At 43.4% G+C, this 22,318-nt stretch overlaps 2 non-coding genes across 2 annotated transcripts; both read left to right on the top strand.

The window, feature by feature from the left end:
* Nucleotides 1–20,581: 20,581 nt before the first annotated feature.
* Nucleotides 20,582–20,687, top strand: TRNAL-CAA. The gene is made up of 2 exons: nt 20,582–20,619; nt 20,642–20,687. It is a non-coding gene; the product is annotated as a tRNA-Leu (tRNA).
* A 280-nt stretch (nt 20,688–20,967) lies between these two features.
* TRNAE-CUC lies at nt 20,968–21,039 on the top strand. Its single transcript has one exon. It is a non-coding gene; the product is annotated as a tRNA-Glu (tRNA).
* Nucleotides 21,040–22,318: the final 1,279 nt, after the last annotated feature.

Here is a 22,318-nt window from a genome sequence, read left to right as displayed (position 1 = left end):
GCGGAGAGTGAAAAAGTTGGCTTAAAGCGCAACATTCAGAAAACGAAGATCATGGCATCTGGTCTCATCACTTCATGGGAAATAGATGGAGAAACAGTGGAAACAGTGTCAGACTTTATTTTGGGGGGCTCCAAAATCACTGCAGATAGTGACTTCAGCCATGAAATTAAAAGACGCTTACTCCTTGGAAGGAAAGTTATGATCAACCTAGATAGCATATTCAAAAACAGAGACATTACTTTGCCAATAAAGGTCCGTCTAGTCAAGGCTATGGTTTTTCCTGTGGTTATGTATGGATGTGAGAGTTGGACTGTGAAGAAGGCTGAGCGCCGAAGAATTGATGCTTTTGAACTGTGGTGTTGGAGAAGACTCTTGAGAGTCCCTTGGACTGCAAGGAGATCCAACCAGTCCATTCTGAAGGAGATCAGCCCTGGGATTTCTTTGGAAGGAATGATGCTAAAGCTGAAACTCCAGTACTTTGGCCACCTCATGCGAAGAGTTGACTCATTGGAAAAGACTCCGATGCTGGGAGGGATTGGGGGCAGGAGGAGAAGGGGACGACAGAGGATGAGATGGCTGGATGGCATCACTGACTCGATGGACGTGAGTCTGAGTGAACTCCGGGAGTTGGTGATGGACAGGGAGGCCTGGCGTGCTGCGATTCATGGGGTCACAAAGAGTCGGACACGATTGAGTGACTGAACTGAACTGATTCCGCACTTCTGTTCTCTCTTCAGTTAACTCCAGTGGAGCTTTTCTGTCTACCAAGCCACTGAACAGCTTATGTCAACGTCACCCTGGGCAGTCACTTTGTTAAAGTCAGTGGTCTGTTCTCTGCTTCTCTGCTGCTGCTGCTGCTAAGTTGCTTCAGTCCTGTCCAATCTGTGCGACCCCACAGACGGCAGCCCACCAGGCTCCTCTGTGCCTGGGATTCTCCATGCAAGAATACTGGAGTGGGATTCCATTTCCTTCTCCATCTCTGCTTCTCTACCCTTAAAGCAATATCTGACAATGTAGGTATTTCCCTCCATGACCCCTGTCCCCTCACAGAAGTTTGGCTTCTGTGACTTCACACACACCTGGTTTTCCTCCCTCCTCACTGGCTCTTCCTTTCCTTTGTTGGATCCTCTTCAGAGAATCAGCTTGGGGTCTTTCCGTGGACCAAGTCCTCTCTCTTCTGGACTTTTTTATTCTTATTTTATTTATTTGGCCCCTTGGCTTTAAAGGGCTTCCCTGGTGGCTCAAACGGTAAAAAAAAAAAAAAAAAAAAAAAAGTCCACCTGCAATGCAAGAGACCCAGGTTCCCAGTAAATGTTACCATCATCCACCCACTTGTTCAGAACAAAAACCTCAGAATCATCCTTGACTACATCATCTAGTCCTGCTGATACTATCTGCAAAAATTTGTTGTGAATCTGATCATTTCCAGATTTTTTCACTGCTAAAACCTTACTCCAGGTCAACTGTATTAGTTTTCTGTAGTTGCTGTAACATCTCCACAAACTTGGTGGTTAAAAACAACAAACTTTTTTTACTCATAGTTATGAAGGCCTCTTTAGTATGAGGCTGTCATCAGAGCAATATTTCTGCTACAAGGATTCTAGGGGAAAACCCTTTCCTTGCCTCTTGTAGCTTCTGGTGATGAACTGACAATCCCAAGCCTGTGGCCACATCATTCCAATCTCTCTGTAGTCATGTTGCTACCTTTCCTTTTGTCTGCATCAAATCTCCCTGTACTTCTCTTTTATAGGGACATTTGTGAAGGTGTTTGGGCCCACCTAGAAAATCCCCAAAAAATAAAATCTTAAGACTCAATATTAAAAAAACTAAGATCATCTGGGCCCATCACTTCATGGCATGTAGAATAGGGAAAAGTGGAAGCAGTGACAGATTTCCTCTTCTTGGGCTCAAAAATCACTGCAGATGGTGACTGCAGCCATGAAATCAGAAGATGCTTTCTTCTTGGAAGGAAAGCTATGACAAACCTAGACAGCATATTAAAATGCCAAGACATCACTTTCCTGACAAAAGTTCGTATAGTCAAGGCTATGGTCTTTCCAGTAGTCATGTAAGGATGTAAGAGTAGGACCATAAAGAAGGATATGTGCAGATGAATTGATGCTTTCAAACTGTGGTGTTGGAGAAGACTCTTGAGAGTCCCTTGGACTGCAAGGAAATCAAACCAGTCAATCCTAAAAGAAATCAACCCTGAATACCCATTGGAAGCACTGATGCTAAAGCTCCAATACTTTGGCCACCTGATGTGAAGAGCCAACTCATTGGAAAAGACCCTGATGCTGGGAAAGATTGAAGGCAGAAGGAGAAGAAGGCACAAAGGATGAGATGGTTGGATGGCATCACCAATTCAATGGACATGAACTTGGGCAAACTCCAGGAGATAGTGAAGGACAGGGAGGCCTGGCATGCTGCAGTCCAGCAAAGAGCTGGAATCGACTTAGCAACTGAACAAAAATAACAAAGATAATCCAAATAATCTCTCCATCTCAATATCCTAAAACAATCACATCTACAGAGTGTTTGCAAGATTGATCTGCTTCCTTCTGCTCTCACCCACACAAGGCAGAAAGGAGGAAATCTCCTGCTTAAAACATTTCATGGTCACCAGTGCAATCCAAAACCCTTACTATGGCATCAAGGCCTGTGTGGTCTGACCTTTGGCTGTTTCTCTGGCCTCCCTGACCTTTCCTTACTTTATCCACCCTGTCCTACTAGTCCCACTTTTTTTGTTTGTTTTTACTATTTTTCAAATATACCAAACACGCTGGAGAGAGTCCCTTCTCTCTGGAATACCCACTCTCCATCTCTTCATGTGGTTGTTTTCCTTCTTATTATGTAAATCTCAGCTCCAAGTTCACCCACTCAGATCTTTTTTGTCATTCTCTGCCCACTGTGTCTATTTCCTTCACAGCACTTCTAGTTCTCTGAAATTATTTGCTTGTGTGTTTGTTGTTGGTATATGATGATTGTTGGCTATCTCAGGCTTCTCCTGTGCAGCCTAGACAGTCAAAATGATATGGTATCCAATCATAAACTACCCTTTAGGATGAATCCAGTATGTCCTGCCTATATCATACTCTTGAATTATGATACCAATGACTCAACATGGTATTTGTCTGCCTAATATAAGATTGGAGGAAAGATCACTCACATATTCCAGATACTTTACTAATTAAAAAAGATCCTTCATTAATCCAAAAAATAGGACTCCACAGGGGACAAACAGAAAAAAAAATATTTTCTTTCCCTTCATGGTCCCTTAGTAGACATCTGTAAAATCCTATTTTCTCTTTCCCATGGATGAAATAACAAACAAGTTTAATAATTCTTGGTTACTCTTAGATAATAATAAAAAGTCCCTTACTTGATTTGAGACTCAAGCACACTCTTGGTTCTCTCAATCTGATATGGTTCAAAATTACAAAGCTCTAAACCCCTTAATCCTCCAATAACCCTCTCCAAACAAATCCCTTTTTTTTTCCCCTCTCAATCTCTCTTCAATTTCTTACATCACTGAAGTAAGGGATGAACCAAGCCTCTCAACAGTCACCCTCCTTTGTAGGTACTGAAGACAAGCACTAACTTCTTTGGCATGGATGGGAAGAGGAAAAGTGAAAGTGAAGTCGCTCAGTCTTGTCCAACTCTTTGCCATCTCTTTGTCCAAATCTCCTCTTTGGGAAGAGGAGATTCTCTATATTTCTTCTCTACCTTTAGTTCTTAGCCCAAACTGCCTTCAGTATTTAGCCCAATCTAAGAATTCCATTTTATCACCCCATTTCAAAAGTTATGATTAAATTTGAGCTTTTTGTTGCTTTAGCTCTGTTGAGTTACACAGACTTAACAGCCTCTTGAAACTGCCAGTTGCTTTTTTCATGTTAAGTTCCTAAGTCTCCCCATGAAGAACTTGTGAGGAGGCTTAGGGGTTCATGTTGGGGGACATTTCATTTATCCTCATGACATTTATTTTTTCTGGATTCTAGATGGCACCATAGCTTCCTTTTTATCTCCTGCTTTGGGAAAAGCTCTATCTGATATTATTACTGTACCCTCTGAGTTCTCAATATCTTCTTCTTTCTAAATAGAAAAATCACCTTCCACTCCCCTGGTTCAAAAACAGCCAAATTGCTACAGCCTTGATCTGGAATCCTGACTCAAAGTGGAGAAGGGGGACTTCCCTGGTGGTCCAGTGGTTAAGAATCCGCCTTCCATTGTAGGGGATGTGGGTTCCATCCCTGGTCAGGGAACTAGGATCCAACATGTCTCAGAGCAACTGAGCCCACATCCTTCAACCAGAGAGAAGCCTGCACACGCAACGAAGACCCAACGGAGTTATAAATAAATAAACTTTAAAAAATAATAATAATAAAGTGGAGAAGGAGCACTCCACAGGAAGTTTATGCCCTAAATTCCGGGAGACCCACCGACACTATTGGCCCTATTCAGGCCCCAAGTCTATGCAAGAGTCTTACACCCCACCCTTTGTCTCTCACCCAATCAGCGTCTGTCCTCTGTTTTCTTCAGCCAATTAGCTTCTCTGGGAGCTCTGTTTGTCTTCTCCTTGATCATCAGTGGGCGGTGCCTTTGTCCTGAGCCCAATCACACCAGAGAGTGGCCCGCCACTATCTTCTGTGACGGCAAGTGGGCGGGGCGGAACGATTTATAAGAAACCAACCGGTTGTCTGGAAACCTAGGTCGCAGCCCAAGAGGGCTGAGGACATGTACGGGAAGCAAGCTGGCACCCGGGAGACTTATCCTCCGGAATGTTGCAGCAGCACGGGTGCTTTCCGCCGCTGTGGCAGGGGGCGCGGCGGAACACACAACGCCGGTCGCCGGGAGACATTGTGTTGCAGATACTGAAGAAGACCCTGTCCAGGGACGCCGTGGTGATACTGCAAGTGGTGGAGCGGGATCTTTTCAACCAGATCGCGCGCGAGGTGACCCGACTAAGTCAGGAGGGTGCGGACCTACTAGGCGAGCGCCGGGCAACCGGGACTGCTGAGATCCGCTCCACCCTCCGGTCGCTCCTGTCCTCGAGAGTTACGCTTCGTGCCCACACCACCTCCTTCCTGACGCGTGGCCGGCAGGTGGCCCGCGCGCTGCCAGCGCTAGTCCGAAGGAGTGGGCTCCTCTTGGGGTCCCCCTAGGACAGGCCCCGTTGCCAAATGCTTGCGGAAAATCGTGGATTTACAGACATAGCTAGCTTATCATCCAGGCTGTAGCTTTGGTGTGTTGCTGAAGAAATGAAGGTGTTTCCAGAGTAAATACCAGGAAAGGAAGAAACATTGGAAAATCAGGCAAAAATGTCATGGACTCGGGAAAAGTTCCAAGCAAACGTGAGGTTAGAACCCAGGCACCTGGACCAACCTTATACCTCACCCCCCGATGAAGATGGAAATAAAGGGAAAATCTGAACTTGGCGTCTTATATGCTGCTTTGTGGGGTGGATGTGATGGGTGAGGAAAGCTCAGATAAGATAGGGTTCCTCTAATAGAGGAAATGTCCTGTCTCCTCCTCTCCGTCCCTAGAGGGGCTCCCTCTAGTTATCTTCATCCCTCTTAGTTATCTTCATCCTCTGTACCAGGATGAGCTGTTGCACTTGTATATTCAAATGTAGATGAGAGATGAAGAGCCAGAATGGCAAGTAGAGGGTACTGATAAAACACTAGCCATCCAACTCAAGCTTACTAGCAGAAGAGGAGCCTAAAATTAGAGGGTAAGGAAGAGTCTTTCCCCACCCCTAGACAGGCCCCCTGCATGTTTCTACTGTTTCCTGGCAAGCTAGGACTCAGCATTTAGAATTACCTTTTGCTTTTCTCTCATCCTACTTCGCGTCATGGGTTTATTCTTTCCCATCTCTGTCCTCTTATTCCTATTTTTTCTCTCCACTCACTGTCACTCCTGTTTTACTTCTAATTACCCATTTTACTTCCTTTCTGGCCCTCAGCTTATTCTTGTCCCGTTTTTCTTTGTCTTTTCACCTTTTCCTTGTCTGTTTTTCATCTATTTTCTCTCTACCTAGAAAGTTTTACATTTGGGCCGAAAATGTAAAGCCCTATTTATCTAAAAGGCCTGGTAAATGAGGAAGAGAGGTAACCTGCTAATAACCCCAGGAGTAAAATAATGTGAGAAGTGTGTTTGGTAGGTGAGGATATGTGCTGAGAGAAAATTTAGTTGTAAGGCCTGTCTCTGTTTATTCCAACCCTTTCCCTGGGGTGTACAGACATCCAGCATGATGTCTAAAACAAAATGCTTGATCCTCAGCCCTCTCCACCAGGAAAACCCAAGTCAGGCTACAACATCTGTTGAAATGACTATTTCAAGATAATTAGTTAAAGTCTTGATATTCTGAAGACATTAATTTCAGGAAGGCAAAACTGAGCTCCTGGTGAACACTGGAAAAAGCAGATAGGATCCCAAAGCTGCTTGGCAGCAAGAAGTGAATGGTGTTCAAGGAGCATACATGAAAATTTTTGGAAACAAATGAGGTGGTTCACATCTCCACTGAGACTTAAAAATAAGTCTATATTTTCTTGGTACACTCTAAGATCATGACAACAGAATGAACAATGACATGGTGGGGGCTGTTGCTCATGGGGAATGGCTTGTAGCAAACATGTCCTTGCCATGTACCCCGCTGTAGTACAACATGGAGAGAGCAGGAGAGATGGCAGAGCACTGTGGGAGGCTTTTTAGAAGTTATTATAAGACTCTCTTAGTAACCTGAGCATCTAGACCTACAGAGTCCCCTTTGTTTTTCCATTGCTAAGTCATGTCCAACACTTTGTGACCCTATAGACAGTAGCCTGCCAGGCTTCTTTGTCCATGGGGTTTTCCAGGCAAGAATACTGGAGTGGGTTGCTATTTCCTTCTCCAGGGGATCATTCCGACTCAGAGATCAAACATGTGTCTCCCTCATCTCCTGCATTAGCAGGTGGATTCTTTATACCACTGAACCACCAGGGACGCCCACTGAATCTCCTACTCCCTGCCTACACCATATACTGGGGCCTAGGAGATAGCAGATGTGATAGTGGGGAGTCCTCCAGGATCTCCAAAGCAATTACTAGCTGAAGGTCTGGGCCTTGCTGATATATTAAAGCTCAGTTTATCTGGGAAGAATCTTGTCTAAGGGGTGGGCAGGATATGGGAAAGAAATGTCAAAGGAGAGCAGAGAAACAACGGGGAAGCTTGAGGGAAGGACCCTAAGGCATTAAGAGACAAAGTTCCAAGATCAGGAAGAAAAGACTCCCTCTAAATCGGATGACTCTGACCCTTCATTATTGTTCCATCCTCCACCCCATAAATCCTACCCTGACCTATGCTGGCACCACCTCCTCCTTAGCCTGCCCCCAATTCTTGCTCTGCCAATCAGTTCCTCTTAACCCAGCTTCCTAAAACAAGGTAAGAAGACCCCATAAGTCCCATGGCATTGTTATCTTGTATTTGTGTATCTACTTCTAGGAGGTCAAACAGCAAGAATGCAGCCAAGTGAAGCTAGAACCAGAGCCATAAAGAATTTAAATACAAAAATAAAACCAAATAAGTCAGTGCTTTTTAATTACAATTATACCCTGTCAATCATAAACAATGTCAGTGATAAAACACTTCTCCGAGGTAAAGTCTCCTAGTAGTCTAAATTCTAAATAACTGTAGATTTACAGTTCAGTTTGTCTATCTCAAGGTCCTTATGCGTCAAGCTTTTGAGTTGCTCAGTCATGTCAGACTCTTTTGTGACCCCCATGGACTGTAGCCTGCCAGTCTCCTCTGTCCGTGGGATTTCCCAGGCAAGGATACTGGAGTGCGTTGCCATTTCCTTCTCCAGGGGATCTTCCTGACCTGTGTCTCCTGTATTGGCAGGCAGATTCCTTACCACTGAGCCTCCAGGATTTCAAGTAGCACATTCTTATTTGTCCTTTAATAAACATATTGGGCTTCCCAGGTGGTGCTAGTGGTTATGAACCCACTTGCCAATGCAGAATTTAGCCAAATAACTTTAAAGCTTTTCTTAGTCCTGCCCAGACAGTCTTAAAAAATGTGTCTTCTTGCTACCTGGTAACATTTCAGCTCCTCTCAGAAGGTATTCTAGGTATTTTAAGTATCTTTCTCTAACACCACCTCTCTTTCTAGTTCACTCCTGATCCATGCTTGACCCTACTGGAACTCCAGCCAACACCTTGTCACTGACCCACTCCACTTCTATCCTCCCTTTTCTCTTTGCCCAGCTTCCAGTCCAGGTTCTACCATTGTAGCCATTCCCTGGGCACACACCCTTATTTATGTCCCTGTCCCCTTTCTTTCAGACTTAATCATTTGGCAAGAAGCCTTTGCTACTGTCCTTGTAGCATTTATATGGAAATGTGAAACCAACCCTTTCCTGAGCACAACAGCTTGCCACTTCCCTACACCTCCATCCCAGCCATGTCCATCTTTTCTATCACCAATTTTCTCACAACTTTAGGGATTCTTAAGCTGAGATTAAAGAGAGGAGCAACCCCACATCCAAGGAGTGGTGGCTGTGTGGGTGCAGGAGGGCCAAGAGGAGCCACTCCATGTTCAAGGTCAGGAGGGGTGGCGGTGAGGAGATACCCCTAGTCCAAGGTAAGGAGCAGCGGTTGCCCTTTGCTGGAGCAGCCGTGAAGAGATACCCTATGTCCAAGGTAAGAGAAACCCAAGTAAGATGGTAGGTGTTTCGAGAGAGCATCAGACAGCAGACACACTGAAACCATAATCACAGAAAACTAGTCAATCTAATTACATGGACCACAGCCTTGTCTAACTCAATGAAACTAAGCCATACCATGTGGGGCCACCCAAGACAGGCGGGTCAAGGTGGAGAGGTCTGACAGAATGTGGTCCACTGGAGAAGGGAATGGCAAACCACTTCAGTATTCTTGCCTTAAGAACTCGATGAACAGTATGAAAAGGTAAAATGATAGGACAATGAAAGAGGAACTCCCCAGGTCGGTAGGTGCCCAAATATTCTACTGGAGATAAGTGGAGAAATAACTCCAGAAAGAATGAAGGGATGGACCCAAAGCAAAAAGAATACCCAGTTGTGGATGTGGCTGGTGATAGAAGCAAGGTCCGATGCTGTAAAGAGCAATATTGCATAGGAACCTGGAATGTTAGGTCCATGAATCAAGGAAAATTGGAAGTTGTCAAACGGGAGATGGCAAGAGTGAACGTCGACATTCTAGGAATCAGAGAACTAAAATGGACTGGAATGGGTGAATTTAACTCAGATGACCATTATATCTACTACTGTGGGCAGGAATCCCTTAGAAAAAAATGGAGTAGCCATCAAGGTCAACAAAAGAGTCCAAAATGCAGTACTTGGATGCAATCTCAAAAATGACAGAATGATCTCTATTCGTTTCCAAGGCAAACCATTCAATATCACAGTAATCCAAGCCTATGCCCCAACCAGTAACACTGAAGAAGCTGAAGTTGAATGGTTCTATGAAGACCTACAAGACCATCTAGAACTAATACCCAAAAAAGACGTCCTTTTCATTATAGGGGACTGGAATGCAAAATAAGAAGTCAAGAAACACCTGGGGTACAGGCAAATTTGGCCTTGGAATACGGAACGAAGCAGGGCAAAGGCTAATAGAGTTTTGCCAAGAGAACGCACTGGTCATAGCAAACACCCTCTTCCAATAACACAAGAGAAGACTCTACACATGGACATCACCAGATGGTCAACACCGAAATCAGATTGATTATATTCTTTGCAGCCAAAGATGGAGAAGCTCTATACAGTCAGCAAAAACAAGACTGGGAGTTGACTGTGGCTCAGATCATGAACTCCTTATTGCCAAATTCAGACTTAAATTGAAGAAAGGGGGGAAAACAACTAGACCATTCAGGTATGACCTAAATCAAATCCCTTATGATTATACAGTAGAAGTGAGAAATAAATTTAAGGGCCTAGATCTGATAGAGTGCCTGATGAACTATGGACAGAGGTTCATGACATTGTACAGGAGACAGGGATCAAGACCATACCCATGGAAAAGAAATGCAAAAAAGCAAAATGACTCTCTGAGGAGGCCTTACAAATAGCTGTGAAAAGAGAAGCAAAAAGCAAAGGAGAAAAGGAAAGATATAAGCATCTGAATGCAGAGTTCCAAAGAATAGCAAGGAGAGATAAGAAAGCCTTCCTCAGCGATCAATGCAAAGAAATAGAGGAAAACAACAGAATGGGAAAGACTAGGGATCTCTTCAAGAAAATTAGAGATACCAAGGGAATATTTCATGCAAAGATGGGCTCGATAAAGGACAGACATGCTATAGATCTAACAGAAGCAGAAGATATTAAGAAGAGGTGGCACGAATACACAGAAGAACTGTACAAAAAAGATCTTCATGATCAAGATAATCACGATGGTGTGATCACTCACCTAGAGCCAGACATCCCGGAATGTGAAGTCAAGTGGGCCTTAGAAAGCATCACTATGAACAAAGCTAGTGGAGGTAAGGGAATTCCAGTTGAGCTATTTCAAATCCTCAAAGATGAAGCTGTGAAAGTGCTGCACTCAATATGTCAGCACATTTGGAAAACTCAGCAGTGGCCACAGGACTGGAAAAGGTCAGTTTTCACTTCAATCCCAAAGAAAGGCAATGCCAAAGAGTGCTAAAGGTACCGCACAATTGTACTCATCTCACATGCTGGTAAAGTAATGCTCAAAATTCTCCAAGCCAGGCTTCAGCAATACGTGAACCACGAACTTCCAGATGTTCAAGCTGGTTTTAGAAAAAGCAGAGGAACCGGAGATCGAATTGCCAACATCCGCTTGATCATGGAAAAAGCAAGAGAGTTCCAGAAAAACATCTATTTCTGCTTTATTGACTATGCCAAAGCCTTTGACTGTGTGGATCACAATAAACTGTGGAAAATTCTGAAAGAGATGGGAATACCAGACCACCTGACCTGCCTCTTGAGAAACCTGTATGCAGGTCAGGAAGCAACAGTTAGAACTGGACATGGAACAACAGGCGGGTTCCAAATAGGAAAAGGAGTACGTCAAGGCTGTATATTGTCACCCTGCTTATTTAACTTCTATGCAGAGTACATCATGAGAAACGCTGGGCTGGCAGAAGCACAAGCTGGGATCAAGATTGCTGGGAGAAATATCAATAACCTCAGATATGCAGATGATACCACCCTTATGGCAGAAAGTGAAGAGGAACTAAAAAGCCTCTTGATGAAAGTGAAAGAGTTGGCTTAAAGCTCAACCTTCAGAAAACGAAGATCATGGCATCCGGTCCCACCACTTCTTGGGAAATAGATGGGGAAACAGTGGAAACAGTGTCAGACTTTATTTTGGGGGGCTCCAAAATCACTGCAGATGGTGACTGCAGCCATGAAATTAAAAGACACTTACTCCTTGGAAGGAAAGTTATGACCAAGCTAGACAGCATATTCAAAAGCAGAGACATTACTTTGCCAACAAAGGTCCGTCTAGTCAAGGCTATGGTTTTTCCTGTAGTCATGTATGGATGTGAGAGTTGGACTGTGAAGAAAGCTGAGCGCGGAAGAATTGATGCTTTTGAACTGTGGTGTTGGAGAAGACTCTTGAGAGTCCCTTGGACTGCAAGGAGATCCAACCAGTCCATTCTAAAGGAGATCAGTCCTGGGTGTTCTTTGGAAAGACTGATGCTAAAGCTGAAACTCCAATACTTTGGCCACCTCATGCGAAGAGTTGACTCATTGGAAAAGACTCTGATCTGGGAGGGATTGGCGACAGGAGGAAAAGGGGACTACAGAGGATGAGATGGCTGGATGGTATCACTGACTCGATGGACCAGAGCCTGAGTGAACTCCGGGAGTTGGTGATGGACAGGGAGGCCTGGCGTGCTGTGATTCATGGGGTCGCAAAGAGTCAGACACGACTGAGCGACTGAATTGAACTGAACTGAACTGAACTGAAAGCTGAGATTCCAGTGGAGAGAATTCAGATACCTATGAGTTTTAAAGGGAAACAATCTATTTATCTGTCTTTCAAAAACTCTGGCTAAAATCGAGCCTCTCCTTCCATCAATAAAGGAGACAGCAAACCACAGTAGTATTAGTAGGACCTATGTCATGAGTAAAAATCATAGATACTTTCATACCACATTACAGTTGCAGGTATTTCAGAATGTCATTTATATTTATCACTAACTCAAAATGCTCTATCTTGTTATTTAATGTGTTAATAAATAAGCACACATATTACTATAGCACAAATTAATTTTAGTATTTTTATAACAATTTCAACATAATTAGTTTCCTTTGTGAGCCCATGTATTTTGTCTTATGTATTTAAAAACAATGTGAGGGATCTTTCTTGACATGATCAAAGGCACATATGAAAATCCCACAACTAAGAACATAGCCAATGCGGAAAGACTGAAAACCTTCCCAGTTAAATCAGAAACAAGATGAAATGTCCATTCTCACCATTACTATTCAATATTGCACTAAAAATTCTTGCCAAAGCTCTTAGGCAAGACAGAGAAATAGAAGGCATCCAAATTGGAAAGGAAAAGGTAAAACTTGATGTCATTACATATGACATGATCCTGTATGTTAAAAATCCCAAATACACACCACACACACACACACACCAAGACACTACTAGAGCTAATAAAAAAGTTTAGTTCAGCAAAATTGTAGAATACAAGATCAAAACACACAAAATTCAGTTGCATTTCTATATACCAGCAATACCATTTACAATAACCCCCAAAGAATAAAATACCTCTACATAAATTTAACTAGAAAGGTGAAAGACTTTTTACATTGAAAACTATAAAACATTGCTGAAATAAATTAAAGGCTTAAATAAATGGAATGATACCCCATATTAATTGCCTGGAACACAATATTGTTAAGAGTCAAAACCACCCATAGTGATGTAATCTGTAACAAAATTTCATTTTTTTTTTTTTTTTCAGAAATAGAAAAGCCAGTTCTCAAATGCATCTATAATTACAAGGGCCCTCGAACATTCTTGAAGAAAAAGAACAAAATTGAAGGACTCATACTCCCTGATTTCAAAACTTATTACAAAAATATAATAAAGGTCATCAAAAGCAGAGTGGTACTAGAATAAAGGAAGACATATAGACTGCTGGAAGGGAACTGAGACACCAGAAATAAGCCCATCTACCTAGGGTCAATGAATTTTGAGCCATGGGGAAAGAATAGTCTCTTAAACAAATGGTATTAATACAGCTAAACATCCACATACAGAGAATGAAGTTGGATCCCCTACCACATACACACCACAACTAACTTAAAATAGATCAACAACATAAATATGAGATAAAATAATGAAACTATTAGGAAAAAACTAGGGATAAATCTTTATAAGCTTAGATTTGGCAGTGGATTCTCAGGGTATCAAAAGCATGAGCAACAAAAGAACAGAAAAATTACATACAATCAAAATGAAAAAATTTGTGCATCAGGGACATTATGAAGAATGAAAAGACACGGCTTCCCTGGTGGTCCAGTGGTTAAGAATCCACCTTGTAATTCAGGGGACACTAGTTTGATTCTTGGTCTAGAAAGATCCTATGCCATGTAGCAACCAGGCCCATGTACCACAACTGCTGAGCCCACACTCTGGAGACTGTGAACTGCAACTTCTGAGCTCACACACAGCAGCTATTGAAACCTGTGTACCTAGAGCCTGTGCTCAGCGACAAGAGAAGCCATGGCAATGAGAAGTCCACGAACCACAATGAAGAATAGTTCTTGCTCACCACAACTAGAGAAAGCCCATGTGCAGAAAATAAACAAATCTTTTTTTAAAAATGAAAAGACAACCTATAGAATGGAAAAAAAAAAAAACTTGCAAATCATATAGATAATAAAGGTCTAGTATCCAGAATAGACAAAGTACTCTTACAACTGAATAATAAAAAGACAAACAACTCAATTCTTTAAATGGACAAAGGAATACACATTTCTCCAAAGAAGACATACTAATGAAAAACAAGCACATGAAAATATATTATTCTTTGAAAGTCACTCAGTGGTATCTGCCTCTTTGCAACCTGACTACAGTCTGTGGAATTCTCCAGGCCAGAATGCTAGAGTAGGTAGCCTTTCTTTTTCCCAGGGGATCTTCCCAACCCAGGGGTTGAACCCAGGTCTTCCACACTGCAGGTAGATTCTGTACCAGTTGAGCCACCAGGGAAGCCTGAAAATATTGGAGTGGGCAGCCTATCCCTTCTCCAGCAGATCTTCCCAACCCAGGAATCAAATCAGGGCCTCCTGCATCACAGGCAGATTCTTTACCATCTGAGTTACCAGGGAAGCCTATATTAAGCTTTATGGAAATGCAAATCAAAACCATAGGAAGAACCACTTCATACCCCGTAAGAGTGGCCATACTTTTTTAAAAAGGCAAGGAGGAAATAGGAGAAATTGGAACCCTCATACGTGGCCAGTGGGAATGTAAATTGTTCAACAACTGTGGAAAATAGATTCCAATGATCCAAACAGAATTACCAATGACTCAGCAATTCTATTCCTAGTTATTTAGCCAAAGAGTTGAAAATAAGTACTTAAACACATGTACACACAAGTTTATGGGAGCACATTCACAAAGGCAAACATTGCTCAAATGTCTGTCAATGCACAAATTGTGATATTTCCATACAATGAAATATTATTCAGCCATAAAAAGGGAATGAAGTACTGATATATGCTACAATATGGGTGCATGCTTCCTTGGTGTGTGTGCTCAGTGAAAGAAGCCCTGCATAAAAGATCATATATAATATGATCATATATAAATTCCATTTATATGAAATAGAAGAGGTAAATTCACAGAGATATAAAGCAGATTGGTGATTGCCAAGGGCCAGAAGAAGGGAGGAATAGGGAATGCTGAGGACTGAATTGCACAATCCCAAATTTACATGTTGAACCCCTACTCCCCAGTGTGATGATATTTTAAGATGGGGCCTTTGGGAGCTAATTAGTTTTAGATAAGACCATAAGAGTGGGCCCTCAGAAGCATAAGAACATAAATTTTTATTATGCCACCCAGTCTTCAGTGTTTTATTACAGGAGCCCAAGCTGACTAAAACAGGGAGCAACTGCTTAACAGGTACAAGGTGTCCTTTTGGAATGATGAAAATATTTTGGAACTTTAACAGAGATAGTGGTTGCACAACATTGTGAATGTATTAAATGCTACTTTGAATAGTTAATTTTATGTTATTTCTATTTCTTTTCAGTTTTTTTAAAAAACCAAACCCACGGGAAGTAGACCTCACCACATGGCCAGAGAGGTCCAAAGAAATGCTGAGGAGAGAAACAACACTGGATCATGGCCATCAATACAACACACCATGTAATGTCTGTTTTCAAATAAATCGAAACCTTGATTCTGTGGTCTCCTGCAGCCAGCATTCCATATTGCTGATCCCCGTTAAGGCAGAACACCTCCCACAGGGCACCAGTATGTCCTGTCACCATCTCCAGTCTCTCCTCCAACCTCACCAGAAGCCTGACCCTCTGGGTTCTTGACTTACTCCCCTTGGCAGCATTGGACTTCCGATCACTGTTTTTCTCCTCTACCTTCTTTCTCCATGCAGTTTCTGCAAATCACAGTCTCCTCTTTTTCTTTCTTTCTCAGTGGCCATTCTTTCTCAGCCTTCTGTGCAGCTTCCTCTTCTTTCTCAGCTTACTGGAATGTCCCAGGGCTCAGTCCTTGGCCTCACTTTCCAAGTGACCTCATTCTATTTTATGGCTTTTTTTCTTTTTTTCTTTTGCCCTTTGCATATGCAGTATCTTGGTTCCCTGACCAGGGATCCAACCCATGTTCCCTGAAGTGGGATCACATAGTCCTAACCACTGGACTGCCAGGGAATTCCCTGTTTTATGGCAGGGACACAGATAAGTACAATTTATTGGCTAATGAGTTTCCACTTTTATATCTCCCACAGTACTTCAGATGCTTGTATTTATCTGCTACTTGACACCTCTAATAGACATCTTAAACTTGAAGATCGAAAACCATACTCTCTCTCCACAATCTGCCTCCTCCCTGGCTTCCCTACTGGCCAGTTAATGGCAACCCACTCCAGCATTCTTGCCTGAAGAATCACAGGGACGGATGAGCCTGGTGGGCTGCTGTCTATGGGGTTGCACAGAGTCTGGACATGACTGAAGCGACTTAGCAGTAGCAGCAGCAGCAGCAAACACCTCTTATTATATGCCACTTCTTTCTTTCTTGTGCATCAACAAATCTTATTGACTCCAGCTTCAAAATAGATCCAGAATTTGACTGTCTATCTCCATCTGGCCTGCTGCCCCATGGTCTGTCCAAGGGAGCTTGCAGTAGCCTCTCGACTGTTCTCTCTGCTTCATTCTTGTGCTCTCCCATCTATTCTCCATGCAGGCCATATCTTACCAACCTCAGCTCTCCTCTTCACTCAATGTCAATATACAGGCTGGAACCAAGCAGTCCCTGCCACGCTGTTTTGCATTCTTTGCTGGACTTTGTATCTGCTCTTCTCTCTCCCCACAGATATTCTATCTGGTCATTCACTGGCAGTCTACTCAAAAGCCACATCCTGAAAGACCTTCTGAACCACCGACCTCTCCCTCTACCCTTCTTTCTCTATTTTTCTTCATAGTACTTATTACTCCCCCACATAGAATTATTTTGTTTACTTTCCATCTTTCTTTGCTGGAACGTGAGCTTCTGAAGCACAGATAAGTATTTTGTGTTCTTCTCTGCTACATCCACGGTCCTTACCACCCAGGCTCTCAGGACTTTCTGGGTGAGCTAGAAGGAATGAAGGCTGATTAAGCATGTTGAGGAAAATTCAGCTAGCTCACTGGGGTACATGAGAGACTTGCGGTAAGGTCAGACTGGCCAGAAGTTCCTAAAGGCCAAGTAGACCACCAGAGAAATTAGAATATTATTGTCAGGGTGCTGGAAAACATCCCTCCCCTTCTCCCAGTGCTTATGTCCTCCCTTCAGTGAAGGCTCCAATGTGAAAGAAAAGATTATCTAAGACTTGGAAATAGAAAAGAGATTATTAGTGACAAAAATTCCCACTTTGACCAAAATTTAGTCAGGCTCCTCTGAGCCCTCTTTTCAACTAAACCTTGATCTTGGGCTTCCATGCTCTGCCTTGTACGGTATAATTTTCATAAGAATCCTGCTAGGGTTCTAGTGAGAATCCCCTTACCTTTAATATCTGATCACCCCCCCACAGCTAAACAAATTCCTCATCCCCCTCCCCATCTTCCAGGTAATATAGGATGACCCTGGCCTGCCTTCAGCAGAAATTTTATTAAATCAGTTTAGCAAGAATCTCCGGAGAAGGCAATGGCACCCCACTCCAGTACTCTTGCCTGGAAAATCCCACGGAGGGAGGAGCCTGGTGGTCTGCAGTCCATGGGGTCGCTAAGAGTCGGACGCGACTGAGCGACTTCACTTTCATGCATTGGAGAAGGAAATGACAACCCACTCCAGTGTTCTTGCCTGGAGACTCCCAGGGACGGAGGAGCCTGGTGGGCTGCCGTGTATGGGGTCGCACAGAGTCAGACACGACTGAAGCGACTTAGCAGCAGCAGCAGCAGCAGCAGCAAGAATCTCTCTACTCTTGATGTCTCCTCATAGCCATTTTCCATCCACCAACCCCACCCTGCTCCTTAGCTATAAATCCCCACTATTCCTTGCTGTATTTGGAATTGAGCCCAGTTCTATTCGCAGAAGGCAATGGCACCCCACTCCAGTACTCTTGCCTGGAAAATCCCAGGGACGGAGGAGCCTGGTAGGCTGTAGTCCATGGGGTCGCTAAGAGTCGGACACAACTGAGCGACTTCACTTTCACTTTTCACTTTCATGCATTGGAGAAGGAAATGGCAACCCACTCCAGTGTTCTTGCCTGGAGAATCCCAGGGACGGCGGAGCCTCATGGGCTGCCGTCTATGGGGTCGCACAGAGTCGGACACGACTGAATCGACTTAGCAGCAGCTATTATATAAGGTCTCTTTTCTCCTACTACAATAGTTCTTGGATAAAATGTGTTCTTACAGCTTTCACTGCTGTTCGGTTTGATTCTCTTGGACACAAGGTATCCTTACAGTGGAGTGCTTGGCATTGTCTAGCATTTCTTTTGGGGATTATCTGATTCCATTTGCACCTTTGCCTGGCTTCTTTTGACTATTTTAGAGTTCTGTATGGGTAGAAATTAACCTGTAGAAAATCGACAGTGATGCAAAGGGTTTCTGTGTGGGAGCAAGGCCAAAAGATTCCTATGTATCACAATACAAGGTGCACAATACAGGTGAAGAGAGGCATCTGATTTATTTCTGGTAGAAAAAAACAACCCCAAGGTAGAAACCATACCTTAAATATCATACTCTTGATAAATTAACCCATCTCACATCTGTTAGCAATCTCTTTTCAAATCCCCTTGTCTATTAAGAAAAACAACCCCAAGGTAGAAACCATACCTTAAGTATCATTCCCTTGATAAATTAACCCATCTCACATCTGTTACCAATCTCTTTTCAAATCCCCTTGTCTATTAAAAAAAAAAAAAAAACTCTTCAAAATCTCCTTTGAATTGGTTATAACATCGTACAGGGACCCTCATTAATAAGTTGAGTAAAATCTTGATACGTGCATCACATATATTTGCATGGGAATCATGTGTTTTACTTTTTGAAAATTATTTTTAGAAAAAGGCAGTGAGATCTTACTTGCCAATCACAGTCTAAAAATAGACCTCCACCATGTCACTGCTCTGCTTTTGTTTTGTCCTCACAGCCTGTACCTTCCTTTGGGCTGACTATCCCCTTCACTAGCAGTCTGTTTGCCAGGGTAGGGACCTCCTCCTTGTTCACTGTTGTATCAATTTCCAACAAAGGACCGTCTAGTCAAAGCTATGGTTTTTCCAGTAGTCATGTATGGATGTGAGGGTTGGACCATAAGGAAAGCTAAGTGCAGAAGAATTCATGCTTCTGAACTGTGATGTTGGAGAAGACTCTTGAGAGCCCCTTGACTGCAAGGAGATCAAACCTAAAGGAAGTCAATCCTGAATATTCATTGGAAGGACTGATGCTGAAGCTCCAATACTTTGGCCACCTGATGCAAAGAACTGACTTATTAGAAAAGACCCAGATGCTAGGAAATATTGAAGGCAGGAGGAGAAGGGGGATGACAGAGGACAAGATGGTTGGATGGCATTACCAACTCAATGTACACGAGTTCAAGCAAGCTGCAGGAGATTGTGAAGGACAGGGAAGGAAGCCTGGCCGTGCTGCAGTCCACGGGGCTACAAAGAGTGGGACAAGACTCATCAACTGAACAACAAAAACGTATGGATTAAGACTCAGTGAATAAACGAATGAATGAATGAATGAATGTATGTGGTCTGGAGCACAAGAAGCAGGACTTTCCGGTTGATGCTAAAGCACACTTGCTATCTTTACACTCTTTTGTTAAAACTGCCCCCCACCCCCACCCCGAAATCTTTTTCAACGAGGCCTGACTTTGGACTTTCATGCTTGTCTCTATAACGTTCAATTTTAGCAAAAATCCTGCTAAGTATGTTTAACCAGAATGCCCCATCCTTGATACATTATCACTCTGAATATATAATGGGGTTCCTGGTCCTTTACCAGGCGATATCTAATATCCTGGTCTACCTTCAGCAAGAACCCAGTTAGATATCCTTTCGGACAGAATCCTCCCCGCTCCCCCAGCCCGCGCCCTTAGTAATTTTTCATCCACTAAATGCACCCTACCTCTCTCTTTGGCTATAAATTTCCAGTCTCACTTGTACTCAGAGTTAAATCCAATCTCACCTCTCCCACTTCAAGACCCTGGTGCAGTAATAAACCATACATATCTTAATTCCCATGCCCCACACCACCCATTTAATAAAGTCTTCCTTACAGTGTTTAAGGGGTGTCATGAATGAGCAATGTTTTTCTTTAACACTGATAGCCCCCCATTGTCTCTAGCCAGGACTGGGTGACTTGGCAGAGGAAGAGGTGTGGGTCTTAAAAGGATGGGTATGCCAAAGACAATAAGGCAGAAAGCCCTAATAATTTTGAAACAACAACAGCAATCACTGTTGCTTCCTCTGTGGCAAGCTACTTCCATATGATTTCCTTGTATTCACTCAACTAGCCAGTTTTCCCCAGCTAGGGCCAGGCACGTGTGGCGGGAGCCCGGGATCTGGCAGTGGCGGGTCGCCCAGTGGGCAGACATCTGGCACTTTCTTTTTGCTTTTGCTACTATAGTTTCCTTCCTTTGCTGGGTCGGATGGTCACTAAACCCTCTGGTTTTCTAGCAGGATTGTCCTTACTTCTTGACTCGATTTTCCTGCCAACCTGAGAGCCTAGGTAGTCGGCAGGAACTGCAAACCCGGCATTCTCCAAGAGCTCCTCCGCAGACAGCCGCAGGCGCCCAGCGCAAGGTTCTCCTCCGCCCTGACCTGGTGGATCCGCCGACAGCCTGCCCAGGAAGCGAGACAGCGTATCAGGCTGTCGCAGAAAGCAGGCCGTTCAGGAACATTCTCCTTTCAGCGTGTCAGGATGGCCGAGTGGTCTAAGGCGCCAGACTCAAGGTGTCTACCTTCCCCTAGGGCATTCTGGTCTCCGAATGGAGGCGTGGGTTCGAATCCCACTTCTGACAGGCGCGTTTTTGCAACCTTTCGCGAACGTATCCAAGAACATTTCCCGTTAGTGCTGGTGGGTTTGTTTTCTGTTTCTGAGACGGCGGCCATATTTAGACTTTACAGTTGCTTCGGTTCTCCATTATGTTTTCTTCGGTTTTGCAGCGGCCGAGAGACCGGTCAGGTGGAAGAGGGAGGCGGTTTGAATACCGGAGGTTCAAGCAACCGCATTCAGGAACCCAGTTTACGTCACATCTTTTACAGTTTGTCTAGCTTACTGTAGAGGGCTCTCTTATGTGTTCCCTGGTGGTCTAGTGGTTAGGATTCGGCGCTCTCACCGCCGCGGCCCGGGTTCGATTCCCGGTCAGGGAAAGCACTTATTTTGTTTTGTTTTTCTTTCAACTTGACGCCAAAAATACAATATTGGCTACCTTTCTGTTTAGGAGAACCAGAGGTGAGGAGTATTCTGGTTAACGAGTGCCGGTTGTCTGTGAATCACTGACCTATACCTGCTGCTGCTGCTACTGCTGCTAAGTCTCTTCAGTCGTGTCCGACTCTGTGCGACTCCATAGACGGCAGCCCACCAGGCTCCCCCGTCCCTGGGATTCTCCAGGCAAGAACACTGGAGTGGGTGGCCATTGCCTTACGATACCTTAATTAAGAAAGGAAGAACAAGGCAGACAGCATTAAATGATCCCAAAAGAAAACACTGGTGCTGCCACAAGTGCCAGGTCTTCCAATGCCCAGGGTTAAAAAAAAAAAAATCTCCCCGAATACTCAAAATGATTAGAATGACCGATGTCACCTAGAGGGGGCTCACTGCTCACAATGACTCAGGCAAGTTTTACTATAAAAAGGAGTCAGAAAACTCTTCCCACCCCAACACGTAACTTTTATTTTGAAAGTAAACTGAAATGAGTAAAATAATGACACAACGAACACCGGTGTTCTTTCTACCTCCATACGACATAGGTTAATATTTTGCCACATTTTCTCTTTCTCTCCAGACATAATCAGAGCTTCCTCAGTCTCCCACCCGTTTGAAAGTTGCATACATTATTACACTACTCCATGTCACACCTGAGAAAATCAACATTAACTTGTCATCAGATGCCAGTCCACATTTGAATTTCCCCTAATTGTTCCCAAAATATCTTTTATAGCTGCTTTTTAAATTTTTTTATTCTAGAAATTTCCACTGCTAATTTTTCTGTTGTGACTCCTGTGGAAAATAATCTATTTTAATCATAAAAACTCTTCAGCCACATTTAAGTTCTATCTTCTTAGTATTTGTATAATATTCTGACCCTCTATGCTTAATTTGTTGTTTTTGAAAGTATTCATTTCTCCCTGGGTATCTTTTCTAGACCTCCAGGCCAGGCTGTTAGGATATAGCCTACCTCCATATTAGTTACAGCTTGGCTCACCAAACTACCCTTGAACAAGTAATTTTGCCTCTACTTTTCTCTTTCCTACCTGTTGGGTTTTTTTTTTTTTTTTTTTTGGTAATTCAGCCTTGTGTGGAGTATAGCATAGCAAGAGATGATTGGTGGTCAGGTTGAGCTGAGTGCAAGTCCTGACTGGACTTTTCAGAAGGCAAGCTGTCTATTCTGTCTAAGCTTTAGTTTTCTCATCTGTAAAGCTGGCCAAT

This window comes from Bubalus bubalis, chromosome 9 (genome assembly GCF_019923935.1).
Source record: "Bubalus bubalis isolate 160015118507 breed Murrah chromosome 9, NDDB_SH_1, whole genome shotgun sequence".
NCBI classification, from domain to species: Eukaryota; Metazoa; Chordata; class Mammalia; order Artiodactyla; family Bovidae; genus Bubalus; species Bubalus bubalis.
This window is presented reverse-complemented; position numbering and strand designations above follow the sequence as displayed.